The sequence below is a fragment of the Festucalex cinctus genome, chromosome 1 (genome assembly GCF_051991245.1).
Source record: "Festucalex cinctus isolate MCC-2025b chromosome 1, RoL_Fcin_1.0, whole genome shotgun sequence".
Classification (NCBI taxonomy): Eukaryota; Metazoa; Chordata; class Actinopteri; order Syngnathiformes; family Syngnathidae; genus Festucalex; species Festucalex cinctus.
The window spans coordinates 44,345,510-44,359,197 of record NC_135411.1 but is presented as its reverse complement, the minus strand read 5'-3'; the positions used below and the strand labels follow the sequence as shown (position 1 = coordinate 44,359,197).

At 41.3% G+C, this 13,688-nt stretch overlaps 1 protein-coding gene across 4 annotated transcripts in view; it reads right to left on the bottom strand.

Moving 5' to 3' along the window:
• Positions 1–13,688, bottom strand: part of chd7 (chromodomain helicase DNA binding protein 7) — a 96,420-nt gene that overhangs the window by 63,322 nt on the left and 19,410 nt on the right. The window contains exon 2 of one of the 4 annotated variants that reach the window (XM_077536962.1): positions 5,219–5,315. The exons of the other annotated variants lie outside the window; for them this stretch is intronic. The gene's annotated coding sequence lies outside the window, so the exon portion shown is untranslated. The remainder of the gene's footprint in view (positions 1–5,218; positions 5,316–13,688) is intronic. 4 annotated transcript variants of the gene reach the window in all.

The following is a 13,688-nucleotide window of genomic DNA, read 5'->3' as shown; positions in this document are numbered from 1 at the left end:
ATTTAAGGACATTTTCAAGGACAGACACTACTTTATTTATTAGACCTGTGCACGAATGGGTGGTAATTCATACATTTGTTCGAGTGGGTGTGGCAAATTTAAGGAAGGCAGTCCTCTCAGAAATGACGATCACAGACACACAGCTGTTGGATGGTGTGTCTCCGAGGTAGACGTGTCAAAGTGCCTCTTTTCAGGTTACGTTTGCCGGTGCCGCCTGATTTGGGGAAAAAAAATTGACAGCAGAGCTCCAGCCAGCGAGGCTGGCACCTCGACCAGGGAGGCCGCTCGGAGAGCCTCTTTCCCAGTTCTGCTTGCCAGGTGTCCCACTTGACTGAATGAGCGAAGTTCCAGCCGGGGGGGGGGGGGCTGGCACCTCAGCCAGGGTGGCCGCATCATAGTGCCTCTTTCCCAGGTACGCTTGTCAGGCGTCCCGCAGGCTGCTTGGAGAAAGTGGGCGTGTGTTTAGTGTGCAATGGCAGTATGGGGGTGGGTCCTCACTTACTTAGACATGAGGAGCCAATTGTTTTCTTGGGTTGGGAGGGGCTGGTGCTTTGAGATCAAAAATGAGCTGAAATGCTCAGAGATGGGTGAATGGAGGAAAACACCAATTTGGTGGTGTTTTTAATGAGGAAATGGCATTTTAATATGGCTATGATTTTGCATGATATAGTTCCTTTAATAGGTCAAATTTTATTTATTTTCCAGGAAATACATCTTTTCTGCCTCCTTTCTCATCTGCAGCCTCTTTTAATGTACATATGCTGCTCGCAGCTCTAGTATTATTTGTATTTTACTCTGAAAATTCCCTACAATGCATATTAAGCGTAAAATGACCAAAAAATATTTTTTTGCTCCCCCAATTTCTTGATGATAGTTACTTTATATGTTAGAGGAAATAATTTACTTTTTAAGTTTTCTCATTTAAAGCAAAACCTTTGAAGGTACAGCATGCAGAAATTTAACATTCCCATCGACTGAGATCTTCAAATTTGCAAAGTTTCTAGATGCACCAGAAACTGATTACTTCATAAACGTTTTGCAAAATTGGCATTGATTTGATCTGATAAATGTAATCTGCTCAAAACCAAAGGAGAGTTGACATATTTTCATTTCTGTGATGATTAGCAAACAGCAGGTCATTTTCAGGCGTGTCTGTGCAGTCACTAGTTTGGCAACTAAACTGTACGCGGCCTCCAGGCAGTACGACAGGAAATCTCTGCTATGTCAACAACACTATGTTTCCTCTGAGACAGGAACACACAAACAAAACAGAGTGCAATAGTCTACACAAAACGCTTCATACACAAAACCTAACTATAAGGACTAAGTCGTGACTGAGCTCCCCCTTCCTCTGGCAAACGTACACAAGCAACCACCAATCTCCCATTACCACTTGGGTCTAAGCCGCTTTAATTTATACCTTTGTACCCAAATGGAGAACATCACGCAGGAGCTGGCGAGCTGTGTGTGTAATTATGCTCAAGTGAGGGGATGCTGGCCTGTGTGCTTGAGGCTGAGATTTAAGACCCGGAAGGAAGGAAGAAAGAAAAGGAGGAGGCCTGGGTGGGCGGGTTCAAGAGAGCAGGAGAAGAGAATAGAGAAGCAGCGAGGCAAGGGAAAATCTGGTTATTTTACACACGGCTGCCTCGTTAATGGACAGTATGTGTGCGTCTCTGTGCGTGCGCTTTAGATGGGGGTTGGGGGCTACCAGGAAAGGGGAAGGGGCTGTGTTTATCTAATCTGTTCCCTTACCATGAGGTAGGAAAAAAACACTGGTCAACTTGGTCTGATCCTAGAGGCAGACATGCATGCATGTGTGTGTAGAATGAAGTAGGTCAAGTAACCGCTTCCTACATTTGCATGGACTGGGGTGGTTCTCAGAAAGCATGGTCCGGCCAGACGCTCAAACGCTGACCCACTTTGAGAGTCAACATCCCCCCCAAATCCGAACACCCCACCCCACTCCCCCTTTTATCAACGACCAGATTTCATCACTTCACAATATTGCATATATGCTGCTGAGATAAACAACCTTACTGAGATTTGTGCTGTTTGTGTTTTGTGCTGCATTTTGAACGGAACGTGATGATTGGGTCATCATATTGCCTATTCAATTAGGGCTTTATTCCATTCCATTTCAGCAGTACACAATTTGCTATGGCAATGGTAGTGGCAGAATAAGAAGTTCCATCATTGTAAGCTAGTGCACCTGCTGCACACTCACATTCTGTATGCCTCATAACTCCTCACTTGCCTTTTCCTCCGCCTTCTCTCCCCCTTGTGCACAGTAGTTAGTTTTACTCAAAGCACAATATTGGGTTTATTGTCCATAGAGGGCATCAAAAATAAATCAACAAAAAGTAGATATGTATGGATAGGTCTGATGCCACTGACCATTTCGAGTGGTGTAAAGTAAAAGAATATTCATAAATGACTTTTGGACATGGAGTATTTTAATCGTGACGTCAGCGCCCGCCCAGACATACTTCCGGGTCCAAGTGCGCAAATGTCTAGTTCTTTTCAATATGCCTCAGTGCTGTGTACCTCGCTGTTTAAACCGAACTAAGACCAAAACACAGACGAAACTGTCATTCTACCACTTTCACCCCCAACGACAAAGACAAGAGGAAATGGCTGCAGTTGATAAGGTAAATTGTAATGTGAAGAAATATATATAAAAATTGCCGATGTTAGCGCATGCCCCCCCCCCCGAAAAAGGACGTAATTGTAAAAAGATCCACTGGTTCCATTGTCGCTGTTTATAATGGCAAGTGAATGGGAGCTGGTGCCGCTTGGACCCGGAAGAAAGATTGAACTACAAAATGCCGTCTGACTAAAATAACCGGATGGCGAAGGAAACATGAAGCACAAACTATGATGCCCCGCCCCCGTCATATAATATTTTGAAAACTCAAGATTTTCCCCCCAGTTTTTGGCCCAGGTCTTGACATTGTCCAGGCCAAGTTTGAAGTCAATCAGATGAAACGTAGGAGAAGTGGATAAAAATATGCCCCCTGTAAATGTGCAACATTTGGCAAAAATCGGACATCAAAAATTCGTAGCTCACTTCCTGTTCATTTTTAGCATATGGTTCCAAGAGACTTTTTTTTTTTTTGTATATCTTGGGCTCCCTCATATACCTAAACATTTTCGTAGCTCTTCCTTAAAACGTACAACCGGGCTGCTTTGTTTAAAAAAAATAAAAAAAAATAAAAAATGTGACTAATTTTTGTTAAAAAATAATAATAATAATAAAATCATGCAATACACGATAAAATATTGCTCACTTTGCCAGGCCAGATATGTGCGCCAAGTTTCATGAGTTTCTGTGCATGTTTAGGCCCTCAAAATTGGCGTTGTTTTGTTGCCAAACTGTACTGAGCCACGCCCACAGCAATTTGCAAAACTCACAAACTTCGTGTTGTGACATCATGAAAGCCGAAACCCTTATCCGAGCAAATATGAGGTAGATCCAGTTAACGTGGTTAGAGAAAAACATTGAAGAAAAAGTGGGAAAAAGAATTTTGCCAGTGGGTGGCGCTATCAGTTCGATGAACTATAAGTTCATAGCTGTCTTCAGGACTGGACTGTCATCAAATCTGTGAAATTTTAAGTCAAGTTAAAGCAGCTTTTATTATCACGGTGAATCATCACACCTTGTGGCATTGCTATGGAGACGCCCTTTGCCGAAAGGTCTTAATATTCGGTGTGGGGCATGATCAACACCTTAAGGATTTTCAAACAAATTTTCAACTGGATCCCTTCAACGGGCTCGGCACTAGATAAAAACGTATAGTATGTGGCACTATATGTATAACTAATAATATCATGTGACCGGCTCTGGGAAAAGGGTCCACATGTGCCAAAAAAATAAAATAAAAAATGTTACATGTTATATAACACATGGACGTACCTCAAAAATTGACAGTTACAGAAATGTTCATGTTGGAAGGTGGAAATCCCTAGTTTTGAGAAAAAGGGGTTTAAAGTTTTGGTACTTGCATCTTTCAAATGTCCATACCAACCAGTACCTTAGGAAAAATATATGAACCTGAAATTTTCAGGAACTGTTAAAATAGCAATTGAAAGTCAATTCCAATAGCAGGCAAGGCCATCGTCTTTGTTCTTGTCGAACGGGGGAAAAGCACAAATATCTTACCAGCTAGAAATGCACGAAGCGCCTCTCGCTCTTCAACATTCAACAAGGAAACGGTGAGTAATTCTGCAAGAACAGAATTAATTGTAGCGTCCATTCATCCATGTTAAGTTTGTTTGTTAACCCCGGCGTCGGCGCTGGCTTCCTGGTTTCGTCACAGTTGTATGTCCCGCCTCAAACACAATGTTGCTTTGTGATTGGACCGAACCACTGGAAATCAACGGGCTCAGTACAAGATGTATTCTCCGGAGTTTGTGAACTCACAAATAACCGCGAGAATTCATTCTGCGAGAGCAAGATTACAACAATACGGCCCGAATGGTGAGTAAGGAAGTAGCATACAAGTGCTCGCAAGTGTATTTACTTGCTGTTGAACTGTGCAGAGGTAGCAGTAGTGTTTATCATCCATGCCAAAGCTAACTAGCAACTAGCGCAACTGCCGGCCTCCGGATTGCCAATAAAAAAAGCAGAAGTGCTAAATCACATTCCTCTCAAAAGGCGCTGCTGCAGAAAATAGTGTCCCGGCTGTATAGTCCCAGGAAAGAAGTGGAAGTAGTCAGCCGTTCTCTCTCCTCCTTTCCGGTGTGCGCAACTGCACAAAGTAGCGGCGTACATTCCAAAAAACTATGTGGTGAAACGCTAGCAAAGGAAGCATTCCAGATCGCCTTCTTGCTATTGCTGTGAATGTAGCATAGACTAGACCAACTTGGTTGTATTGACCACAAAAATTGGTTGGACACAAAATGTATGCATCAAAACTATTTAATAAACCAATATGATAATCTTAACTGTATAATTTTAAAAGCATACAGGTATTTGGATTTTGTCATCTATTGTAATAATTATGGAGTCATTGTCACGTTCCATGTGAAAACGTCCGGATACACGTTCTATTCATAAAGAAATAGAATTATCTCACCCTGTATTATGCCCAGGGTTTGGAGTTGTTTTTGCCCTCAAAAATGGTCAAAAATATTTTATGTCGTAATTGTGGAGCTGGGGTCATATGGGAACACGGAGACGAAAAATGCGTGCCTTTAGCCAACGACCGTCACGGCTCACCTGTTTTCTGGGTTTGGTCATGTGACGTTCGCAAGCTGAGCCCTTAGGCACTGTGACGTCATTTTCAGTTGACGGCAAGTAGCAAAATGGCTGCCTCCTGAGATGGATAAAAACAGGTGGATTTTGCTGCTCAATTCATATTACACAAACAATAATAATCAGAATGCAAGGTTTAGACTAGTGAGGGCACATTGAACATATTGTAAAAAAAAAATAAAAATTCCCTCAACTTCCCCTTCAATGCTCCAAACGGCAGAGTGTGTTAGCAAATTCCTACGTTGTGAAAGCACTGTATTGCTTGTGCAGCAAGCATGTGACAATATTTTCGTTATTCAACTCTCCCTGAGCATGCTTTAAGTCGTTTAATTTATGACACCCCAATTGTAGTTTATACAACATCACACTGTGCCTAAATCCCCTATCCCACTGAGTTGCGAGCATTGCCAAACGTGAAAGTGTTTTGCCAAAGTTCGACAGGGTATGGAATTGGCCGGAATATGTCGCATTTGTGTTCAGTTACTCGTAGTTGTTGCCATTGCCGCAAGGAAATTTTGAGCATGTTCAAAATTTAAGTATACTCCATGCATTCACAGCAACACACTGCCCCTAATCTTAGGAATACATAGAAAAAGCTCAGACGACCAATTATTGATTTTCGTTTTTCTTCTAGATGTTTGAAGTTTAATACCCGTTTACAGGGAACCTTTTCAAAGAATCTAAACTTCAAACATCTGGAACGAAAAAAAAAAAAAAAAAAAACATTCAGCTGTCTAAGCTTTTTCTCTAGATTCATATCTGAGATTTCCTACTGCGTGCGTGGTCATTGAACGCACCTAGAGTTCCATAAAGAATGTAAGTGCTTGCTTTTCTTTTGTTTCTCCGCGATAAAAACTTTTCTCTTGTTACAAAACCTTGTTTGTAAAATTGAAAAATACGTATTGTTCTTCATGTGTGTATTGAAAAACATGCATGGCACCCGCGGATACAATTTTTTTTACAGGGAAGTATGGACCCGTCGGCATGGGCGGGCCTTGGGGGTCTGTGCCCGCCCTAGCAAGATGCCTCGCCAACTCCTCCTCCTTATCAGTCACATAAACTTGCGCCTTCTGTTTCAAGTAAAGCATGGTGTGCCAGCCAACCACATAACTCCTTTCAAGTTTGGCTTTGATTGACAGCTAAAGCTAGCCAATGACAATGAGGATCGTGAGGGATGGGTGGGGGGGTTGGCTGGGTAGACGCAAATTAGCCAAATTTACTTACGGGTTAGTGCGCGTTCGCCGGCCGGCGCTGGCCCAAAGACTTAGTGAGCACGTCGTGCCGCTTTAATGGGAGCCACCAAACGCCAAATCTTGACCCAGGATGACACAGTTGACATCGCTGGGACTCCTCAGTCCACTGGTTACGTTTACAAGTGAGTGAGAAACTTTTATTCTAATTAGTTAAGCCACACAACACAGACGAATTGTAGTAATACACAGTATGCGGTTAACATACGCAAGCAGTCACACATACACAGCAACAACTATGGGGCATAAAATTATTTATCACTAAAGCAGTTGCAGTACAATGTGAGTTGAATTTTGTTTATTGCCAAGTTTGTTGATGTTAATGTTGATGACTGTCACCAAGTTCAAATTTAAAAAAAGCACTTTACACATCCTTTTGAATTGATATTCTTAGTTTTTCACTGAACCCATATATTGTTTCTGTATATTATCGACATATCTCAACTCAACCTTATTTATAAAGCACTTTAAAACATCCATTGCTGCATACAAAGTGCTGTGCATGGAATAGAAATCAGTCTTGCAGTAGAGACAAGTGAAATAAAATAAAATAAAAATTAATTCTAGTTTAAGTAGGTAAGTATACAAGAAAATAAAATTAATACTAAAAAAAAAAATAGAACAAGATGTAGGGAAGTGAATAAGTAAATATAAGTATATAAATAAAATAACAAAATACAGAAGGCACCATAAAAAAAGTGAAATGATGCGAAGTCTCATCCTGAGTCAAAGACCAAAGAATAGAGATGTCTGGCAAAAATAAGAAATTTTGTCCATATCGTACAGGTCTAAATCAAAATGCAAATGACGGCAACTGCTAGCCAATCCCAGATAGAAGGGGCTGGGTCACAGAGTCATTCATTCGGACATAGTTTACAGAAGTGACGAGTGGTTTTGTTGCAAATTAACTTTTGAGCTGAATAAATGCAAAATGAACTACACATTTTTTTTCCTTTTGGCTTTTAGATTTCAGAATGAACTGCCGCTTTTAAGTGACAGAGAATATTTCTGAACACTTTTTGCAGTTGCCACAATGCCACTGTTCAATCTGATGAACATTAGATTTAGGTTGATGAAGTGTCCCCCCCCCCCCCCCCCCCCCCAAAAAAAAGGTAATGCCCCCCTGAAATTTCTTTCTGGTGACGGGTCTGGGTAAGTATTCTTTGGCACAACACCGCACAGCAAGGAGAGTGACTATTAATGACGAGAGGGAATTTCGGACACAGAAGGATTTGAGGGATTTGTGGAGGATGATTGATCAAAAGTAATGCGAGCACATTGTTAAATACTTCAATAAAGTACAACTGAACTCAAATTTGCTCCCGCTGCCTTTTTAAAAATATATGCTAGGTATGTTAACGTGAAAGCATGCTCCCATATGTTTTAAGCTAGCATTTTACCATGCCTACACGGTGTGCATTGTGTGTGTTAAATACAGAAATAGCACACCTAACTGAAGCCTGGTTTATACTTCTCTTGCCTTAATAACCTGCGTAGATCACATGATCTACGCGCGTCATGAATTTGAAGTGCCACGTAGCTCGTGGCCGGGTGCAGCGCACACGTCGCCAATTCTTGCATGCCATAGGTGGCGGGACGTAGCATCGCACGTGATTGGTCTAGTCGATGGTGTACTCAGCTTTTTTTTTTTTTTTCCTTTTTCTCTCTCCCCGCCCCCCGCCCGGATAGATTCAGTGAAGGCAACTGTGTTTGTAAGCGCAGGCGGCGCGAATCCACCGACACCATTGCAAATTGGCATTAAATAATTGCCATGGTGATAAGCCAAATTTCTTGTTCCTGAATTGAATTGAACTTCCTGAATTGGTCATAAAATGCAGCAGAATCGCCACTCTGTGGCATCCCAGCCGTAGCGGCACCCCGACTTGGTACATCATCACCATATTTGCTGATGTACACACGAACAATTTATTGTAATCAACATAGACACTCTTTGTTGTTTACATTTGCCTCGGGTCGGAATTAGGACAATTCCGACTTCCCACCTTCCTCAAATTCAGCAAAAGTTCATTTATTCATTACCGGTACTTATTTTTTACTTTATATATTTGCAACGCCTTGACTTGAGTTTGACACAGTTATAGCCATATATGCTATAAAAGGAAGCTAAAATACTAAAAATTGGCAACATTTTTCTTTTCTTTTTTTTGGTTTTGTTTACAGCCAAGCATTTCTCATGTTGGGTTTTCAGTTTCGGCCAATCATTTTCATTTTGGTGCATCCCGACAAATAAGTGATCATACTAGTAAATTTGCACCTACTGGAATAACAGTATTTTCATTGAAATCACGGCAACCTACGTAAACTTAAATCTTATAAATATTGTTATGATAAATATTGCTTGATATCTAGCACATTCAGTTGCCCTGTGTATGAAATACACCATATACAGCTGTCTTGCCTTACTTTCCTTGTTTTCAGGATTTTGTTAGGTTTCTACGATAAACTAAAAGTATAGTACATGAATTTGTCATTAAATGTAAATGCAATCAATTATCCATTTAGGGAAGTGCACAAAGGAAGGGAGACAGGTTTGTGCAACCATTATTACCATTACTGCCATCTAGTAATTGACATGCACTTTCAGACCAATGGGAGAGAAAGGGATGAAATATGGCCCCCTGAGATGGGCTAGTTCCACTTCCAAACCTGCCTGTGTGCATGCCAAAAGCCAATTAACTTCCTAACTCGTTTTAAGAGTATTGTGGGGTCTCAGTACAGGTTCCATCTGCCTGTTATCCCCCCCCCCACACACACACACACACATATACTTACGTTCTTTTTGGGGGTTATAGACTAAATCCTATATTTATTGACCAATAGAAAATCTATACAAACAAGCTTTCACATTTAATGTGCTCTTGAGACATACACAACATGTATGTCCATCTATTTAACAAACCTATTGCGACCATTATGGGCCTTGCCACCATTTCCATCTAACAGGCTGTTGACTCTTAGCAAGGAGCGCTTAACCTTTCATCAGTGACATGCATCACTAAAAGGAGATAATTTCTGATACAAAATGAGTGAATACAATAGAATAGAATAGAATCGAATAGAATTAAACTTTATTGTCATTGCACTGTTACACAGGACAACGAAATGCAGTTGGCATCCATCCAGAAGTGCTTTCGCAAGAATAAATTATACATTTTAAAAATAAGATTGAAACAGTATACACACATTATTGCAGGCTATAAATATATATGTAGTATTGATAAACAGCTAAATAATTGTATATGACTATCTCTACAGTATTTACAAATATTTATTTATAGTAGTGCAATTATGATCAGGAGACAGTGTTCAGGAGTCTAACAGCAGTGGGGAAGTAGCTATTCCGATATCTAGTGGTCTTAGTCCGGAGGCTCCTGTAACGCCTTCCAGAGGGCATGAGGGTAAAGTGTCCATGTGCTGGATGACTGGAGTCTTTAGTGATTTTCTTCGCCCTCTTCAGGCACCGCCTCATATAGATGTCCTCAACAGAGGTGAGTGGTGCACCGGCGATGCGCTGGGCGGCTTTCACCACCCTCTGCAAAGCCTTCCGGTCCATAGCTGAGCAGTTTCCATACCAAACTGTGATGCAATTGGTCAAAATACTCTCAATAGTGCAGCGGTAGAAGTTCACCAGAATATGTGAGGACACATGGTTCTTTCTCAGAGCCCTGAGGAAGAAAAGCCACTGGTGAGCCTTCTTAACCAGGTTGGAGCAGCTAGTTGTCCATGTGAGATCCTCAGAGATGTGGACTCCCAGGAACTTTTAAGTTGTTCACACGCTCCACCACCATCCCTTTAATGTGGTGTAAGTTTTGCAATGAGTTTTGAGGGGCTGACTGTGTTGAATGCAGAACTAAAGTCTATGAACAGCATTCTAGCGTAGGTCTTTTTATTATCCAAATGTGAGCGAACAGAGTGCAGCGCTATGGAGACGGCATCATCTGTGCTCCTGTTCTGCTGATAGGCAAATTGGTGGGGATCCAAGGTGGGGGAAAGACAAGATCTGAGGTGTGCCAAGACCAGCTTCTCAAAGCACTTTGCAATGATAGGGGTGAGGGCTACCGGACGGTAGTCACTGAGGCTTGATGGGATGGAGTTTTTGGGTATTGGTACGATGGAGGTGGATTTAAAGCAGGTCGGTACCACAGCCTGAGCCAAGGACAGGTAGAATATGTCTGTAGGTACACCTGCCGGCTCACCAGAACACGCTCTAAGAACTCATCGAGGAATGCCGTCAGGACCCGCAGCCTTGTATACTGTAATCTTGCTCAGCATCCCTCCTACATCGTTGGATGAGAGAGTCAATGGTTGGTGGTCCGGAGTCACATCTGCCTTGGTTGCAGTTGTTGAGTTCTTCCTCTCAAAACGAGCATAAAAGTTGTTGAGCTCATTGAGAAAGGAGATATCAGAGGAAGCGGGGGAAGGTCTGGTGGTCTTGTAATCTGTGATCGTCTGGACATTGGCGAGGAAAATGCTAGGTAAGGGGAGCCGATGTGGTGCTAGCTTTAGCTTAGCTCGTAACCCTCCGCGCCGCCCCCGCCTTTGTTTACGTTCTCGGCGCCGTCTGCGTGCACTTCCGCCTGGCCGGGCAGAGTGAGCAGCCTCCGGTGCTCTGGAGATCTCTGGGATGAGTCGGAGATCGGCAATAAAACTGTCGGAAGTTTTGAGTCCGAATGTCCAGGAGCTCCTTCCTACTATAGAAGAGCCGCACGGAACAATTCTGGATGAGTAATCCAGTCAGCAGCAGTAAGTAAAGAAACGCTAAATAGCAAACTCTGGAGAGACACTGAGCCTCGCGTTGTACACGTGCCGCCATAGTATAATCAAGTTAAAAGCCATAGATGACACATTGTGGACAGCTGAGGAGACCATCATGGCAGGGCTCGAGACTGCGACCATTTCACCCGCAAATGCGGCCAACTGTACAGCCTGTGCTGGTGAAAAATTAATCCAGTCGCACGGCGCAAGTGCATGTTTAACTGACCTTATCGTGGCACGCGCCTCCCCGCCCACATTATGCGACACGCAGCTCCCTCTGACATTGTTGGGCAAGATGAGCGAAACAGCATGCGCTCTAATGGCAAAGTTGTCAGATCTTCCTTGTGATTTCTCGGTCAGGTATTTTTAGGACAACAATGTTTCTCTTCAAAGCAAGAAAAGGGGCTTTAAATTTTTTAGTGTAGGGTATCTTCACTCCCTCACCATGCAATTTTGCCCAAACAAAAGGAAATACGCATCGCTGTCTGCTGCTACAGAAGTCAGGAAAAGACAGTCGCCTCTCTCATTTTGACCGATTGTCAGCAAAACCAAAGTTTTTGGACATTGTTCCCATCAAGCAGCGTAAGAATGAATTTATATTACCTCATAGTTTCAATGTTCTATTGGCATTTATTGTAAATAGTAAGTCAGCAAATACGTGGTCGGTTAGTTAGCCAGAGCTATCATTAGCCTTTGGTTAAAAACAAAAATTGCGATTGCGATATCGTGTGCGATTACTTTTTTCAAGGATTATTTTTTTTTTACCCAACAAAAAGTTAATTATAATAAACGATATCAGAGCTATTATATATTACAGGATCTTAAGATAAAGGCAAATGAAGCCTTTTAATATCAGTTTTTTTCTACTAGTTATAATTTACCACTCAACATATCCAACTGTTCATGTTGAATGAAACATGACATGTAAACACTGTATTTATAAATAAATTAGTGCTGTCAAAGTTAAAGCGTTAACTAATTAATCACAAAAAATTATCGCATTAATCATTGTATTACCACAGATTAATTACACTATTAATTTTGACCGCAGATGATCCTTTTTAGCCGACTGGATGGTTACATTAAAGGTAGCTGTTGGAGTTTGAGCAATAAACATAACTACATGCATTAAAGTAAAGCATTTAATAATGTTTACATATGCCGTAGGTCATTTTTTCCCATTTTAAATTATGCAAATTAATTGATTAGAAAAAGCAGAATGAGCGTGTGTAGTGGATATAAATTTTTGAAGACATTAAATGTCGAAAAAATTAACACATAACAGGTGCGCTTTAAATTTCGCGGGCAAAATATGTTGGGGGGAAAAAAAGCTTTTTTAAATCAGTGATTAATCATGATTAATCAAAATTCTAAGATGTGATTAATCTGAATAAATTTTTTTAATCATTTGACAGCTCTAAAATAAATAAATAAATTCATTATACACATTAAAAAAAATAAAAACAAAGTCACTTCAGTCACTAAACTCACACATGCTAAAGTGTAGGCAAAGTAAAATTATACCTGCTCATTTGACTTAATATCATTTGATTTAAGAAAACACTAGCATTCTGTCGCAATCCTTGTGGGTAGGTCGCGGGTTGGGTAGTTTCCCATGGTCTGAACGGTCCGTGAAGGCAACACAGGATTTGTTTTGATAAACTAAGCGCTTTCGGAGCGGTTGTGTTCTGGCATGGCTGCGGCCGACAGAAAGAGTTAGAGTTGTTGTTTCTTCACCGCTTGGCCTATTTAGTTCACCAATGCTACAATACATGTACATTAAAAGAGTCTATGATGACGGCCGGCATCGAAACGGTGAGTAATGACAACCAATAATTTCCTCCGTCTTAATCTTCATTCATGAAATCGAATGACAACATATGGCCACATACATACCCATTTCGCCTCAAATTTATGAGCCGCCTGTCGCACTCTTGCGTGTACAGTACACCAGACCCGTCACCAGAGCCCAGGCTTAAGGGGGGCACATGAAATGCATGGGCGGGCCCAATTATTATGAATACCATACTGACAGCATTAACTTGCCCAATATATTTGGATAAATTTATGTAGTACTGTCGTGCATGTATCCATTCAATGGCGGGCGCCCGCTGACAGTATTATCATAGACCACATTTACAGTACACACACATAAAGTAGACTGCAGTGGCGTCGTGAGTAGGGCTGGGTATTCCCGCCAACCTCACACTGTAAATATTTACCAGCATTTCACAATAATTAACAGTAATATTTTACAGTAATTTGTTGTAATTAACTTCTCCTGTAATATCACAATAAACACCTGTATAAACTTCATCATCCTTTAAGTTTACAGCATTTAACTGTGATTTTACAGTAAAATCCCGTAATAAAAGAAACCTGTTATATCACAGCAAAGGTCTGTACTA